The sequence below is a fragment of the Peromyscus californicus genome, unplaced genomic scaffold (genome assembly GCF_007827085.1).
Source record: "Peromyscus californicus insignis strain IS unplaced genomic scaffold, ASM782708v3 Scaffold_14__1_contigs__length_90479793_seg_2, whole genome shotgun sequence".
In the NCBI taxonomy this organism is placed as follows: Eukaryota; Metazoa; Chordata; class Mammalia; order Rodentia; family Cricetidae; genus Peromyscus; species Peromyscus californicus.
This window is the reverse complement of record NW_026294436.1, coordinates 57,084,237-57,088,842: the sequence shown is the minus strand read 5'-3', so window position 1 is coordinate 57,088,842 and position 4,606 is coordinate 57,084,237. Positions and strand designations below refer to the sequence as shown.

General features: G+C 42.9%; 1 pseudogene; it reads right to left on the bottom strand.

The window, feature by feature from the left end:
• Positions 1-2,028: 2,028 nt before the first annotated feature.
• LOC128109467 (AP-3 complex subunit sigma-1-like) lies at positions 2,029-3,878 on the bottom strand (annotated as a pseudogene).
• Positions 3,879-4,606: the final 728 nt, after the last annotated feature.

Genomic DNA, 4,606 nt, shown 5'->3' with positions numbered 1-4,606 from the left:
AGAATCTGAGCTTGCTTTAGCCAGCAGGGCTGAATAATGGAATGATTTGACCACGGGCATGGTTACCAGGTGTTTGGAAGGGTCTACAATTGGCTGTACGGTGTGCTTTGATCTTGCAAGGGGGAGGTCTTTTGCCTCTCCCCTTGGCATATTGTAAAAAACCATTTTGAATAAATGAAGAGGCTGTTGGGTATTGACCCAGGCTCTCCCGAAGCTATCCTGTGTCTCTGTCTTTTTTCTTGTTGGCTAGTCCTCTCTTTCTATCTGTCATTTCTTAATTTCTCTCTCCTCCACCTAAGAACCCTTCAAAAGGTGGGGGAAGGTTGGAGCTGGTCTCCCACAGACTCCCACACAGGGGCTCCTCCAGGCTCTTGCTAACAGGACCAGAGGTGTCCTTTACTCTATCTGCATGACTGAGAATACACAAAATTCTCCCCCAAACCCCTAAGATAATACATGATAATACAGATTGTACATAGAACCCATCTCCATGGAAGTAGTGACATGTACTTTATAAAGAGTTTTGATATAATTACGCCTCAATGTGCACATGGGATTGAGTTACACCAGGAAACTCTTTTCCAAGTTGTACTATACTTAAATATGCCTATAAGAAACTGCCTTGTATCAGACTCTAGAAGTTTGAACCAACACAGGCTACTGAGTCATGTTGAACTGGACTTCTTTCATCTCTCATGCAGACTGTTAATCTGCCAGCCCTGGTGTTTGCAGAGACCCCTACAAATCCAGAGTCTACACTGTCAGCGAGATTAGCAAGTGATCTCTCAGTGAGTGACAGTTTGGGAAGCATGGGTCCAACTGGAAGGATTTATGTTATTTATATAAGCTTGCCACAAGGGAGCCAGCAGAGGGCAGTATTACAGAGCTTGTTGGAGCCTGGTGAGGGATTTCAGTTCAGTGAGGCTTCTTGGTAAAGATTTTGGGCAAATACTGGTCTATCCTCTTTGCATACAGGCCAGCTGCTTGAGTTTGCTGAAGGCAAACCCGCTGAGCGGCTTGAGTTTTGCTTTGTAGTACTGAGAATGGCACCCAGGGCTTCACATCTGCTATGTAAGTGCTCCACCACTGAGCTATCCCTCCAGCCTAACCTACTAAGTGTTTTGTTTCATTTTCCCAATTACCTTGGAGTTTCTTTAAACTAATAAAAGAGTCATAATGTTTTCATGCCATATATACTTGATTCTTTAAATAATAGTTGTGACAAACAACAGAAAGAATTAAGAACACTGCACTTGGGGTCGGAGAGATGGCTCAGTAATTAAGAGCACTTGCTGCTCTTGCAGAGGACCCACACTTCATTTTGCAGAATTCACATGGTGGTTAACAGCTATCTGTAACTTATAACTCCAGTCCTAAGGGATCTGACAACCTCTTCTGACCTCTGGGGACACCAAGCATGCATGTGTTGCACATACACATATACCTGCAGGCAAAACATTCATATACATAAAAATTTTAATTGTTTAAATGCTATACTTTAATGCAGCGTTTTTATATGATCCATACAAAACATCAATATTTTGGGTATGTAATTAAAGAAGTACCTCATTTTTCGAAATACTGTTGTAGCTAACACATAGAGGCATGCCTTATTGTGGCCCCAGGAATGCAATTTAGAAAAGAAAAAGAGTCACACTGGAATGACTCAATTTCTTTAGAATCACTGAGCAAGAAAAGCAACATTGGACTTTCATGAACTACCTTGACTTAAATCCAAGAGCAAAGTTAAGAAGTCCCTCCTCATGCGCCGGGCGGTGGTGGCGCACGCCTTTAATCCCAGCACTTGGGAGGCAGAGGCAGGCTGATCTCTGTGAGTTCGAGGCCAGCCTGGGCTACCAAGTGAGTTCCAGGAAAGGCGCAAAGCTACACAGAGAAACCCTGTTTCGAAAAACAAAAAAACAAACAAACAAAAAAAGAAGTCCCTCCTCTATTTTTGGTAAACAACTGCATGATAAACTCAGATGACTCTTCTCCTAGGTTTTACCTGGGACTGGTCTTTTAGATATTTTATTTAAAAGAGGGCAGGTTCTGCACTTTCATATGGTGTCATCAATGTCAGTATTTCTTACCATCTTGGGAAGATCCTTGATCTTTAAAGCAACACAGCATAGGCTAGAGTCCCTGCTAAGGCAGCCTCAGATTGCTCCAGTTTATTTTGTGCATCAGTTTGTAGGGCAGTCTTGTTTATGTTGGTCTCCAGCACCATTCCTCCATCACTATTTCCGCAAGAACACTGTGAACCTTGTGTATATGGAATACTCAATCCAGTTCACATACATTTTCAAACATTTATGTAATGTATCTATTAAAGCTTGAATTAGATCTAAAATGCCAAGTATGCTTGCTGAGGAATCCACACAGAAGACTATGGTGATATTTTATTTGTATTAAAATGTTATTTGTATGTTAATAAATAAAGTTGCCCGGGGGTCAGAGCTATTAGCAAGCCATAGGAAAGCAGAGCAGTGGTAGCGTACGCTTGTAATTCCAGCACTTGGTAGGCAGAGCTGGGTAAGTCTCTGTGTGTTCAGGGATACAGCCATTATTGGATACACATGCCTTTAATCTTAATACCAATCATGGAAAACCTGGAGGCCTATACAGACAGGCTGTGAGGAGGCGGTCATGTGGTTGGGTTTACAACCAATGAGAAGGCAGGACAGGAACTCTATATAAAGACTTTAACACAGGGGTAGCTCTGGTTCGGAGAGGTAGGACCACCGCAGGAGGAAGGGTAAGGTTTTAGCTCTTAGCTCTGATCTCTTGGCTTTCTTCTTTGCATTGGTTCTGTGTTTCTTATTTAATAAGAAGGTTGGATACATCTACAGAAGACAAATACAGTGTTGCACAAAGTCTATAAATCCATTTGTTGTCAGATCCTCTAATGAATAATCCTCCTTGTAGGAAATTATGAACATGTCCATTTCCCTTAGACACCAATGGAAAGCCTCCCTGATGGTTGGCTGCTGTGTCTCCACAGTAGAACTGGAAAGCTTCGGCTTCCTGTGGTTGTTGAAGATGAGGATGGCTTTGATTTGGGCTGGGCCAGGCTGACCTTGTAGCCACTGTGCCTCTAGGGTAGGCACAGGATGCAGGGTGGGAGCAGATCCCCCTCGAGCCTCACTTCCAGACTTTACTGATGCTGCTTTCCTGCCATCCCCTCCCAATAGCTTTTGATCATAGAGACACACAAGGGCCAGGGAACACATGAGATCAAGGCTTGGTCTTTGCTCTGAAACTTCTAAAGAAGTTCTTTAACTTCTAAAGAAGTCTTAACACAGGCTGTTGTGGGAAGATGTGTTTTTGCCCAGGCGCCTTCTGATTGGTTTAATAAAGAGCTGAGTGGTCAATAGCTACTCAGGAAAGGATAGGTGAGATTTCTGGGCACCGAGACTCCAGAGATTCACCAACCAAGTTGAACATACAGAATGGAGAAATGGTAAAAAAAAAAAGCCATGTGGCAGAACATAGATGAATAGAAGCAGGTTAATTTAAGTTATAAGAACTAGTTGGGGACAAGCCTAAGGTAAAGGCCAAGCTTTTATAATTAATAAGAAGTCTCCGTATCATTATTTGTGAGCTGGTGGTCCCAAAAGAAAGTCAAACACCAACAGGTAGTAGATTTCTACTCTAGTTTCATCTCTGTTTCTGTGATAAGACACTCTGACCCAAAGCAACCTAGGGGAGGAAAGGGTTTATTTCATCTTACAGATTACAGTCCATCATTGAGAGCAGGGTAGAAACTCAAGGCAGGAAACTAGAGACAGAAACCACGGAGGAGCACAACCTGCTGGCTGGCTCACTGGTTCACTCCAGCTCATACTCAGATAGCTCCTTATATGACCTAGAACTCCTGCCCTAGGAATGGTGCTGTCACAGTGGGCTGGGCCCTCCTACATCAATTATCAGTAAAGACAGCCTCTCACAAACAAGTCCATAGGCTAGCCTGATAAAGACAGTTACTCAACTGTGACTCTTTTTCAGATGATTCTTGGCTGTGTCCATTTGTCATTTGCTAATGAGGACAATATCCATGTGTCCACGAGGTACATCTTGCATTGGCATGCAAAAGGGGCCTATAAGCATGTCACATGGGGCCTAATGTTCAGAGTAATACTACACTTGAGTTAGTGTTCTGCTGTCATCATCTGTAAATTCTCCACCAATCCATCTTTCAACTTGTGTTTTTTAAGCCAAATCCATTAGAGCGGTGGAACATGTATGTGGGAGGAGGACATACATGGAAGATGTTGCCTCATTCACATTATACAGTCCTCACGATGCCCCGTGAGCACAGCACTCTAGTGGACCCACAATATAAGGGAGTGCGTTTAAACTCAAGTGAGGTCAAAGCAACTCCATTTGAGAAACCAGTGACTTTTAGGGAGCATTGGGAGATAATGTGCAATGTTTTTTGGTTAGCATTTACCTTATTATTTGGCACAGCCATATTTGAATGGAATGACCGAAGTTATGAAACCAGCACAGCTATTTGACAAAGACCCAGCAAAGCTGAGCCACATGATAGCTGCCATGCCACCTTTGGTTTTCACCTCTACCTGTTACATACTTGAGGCACTTTTAA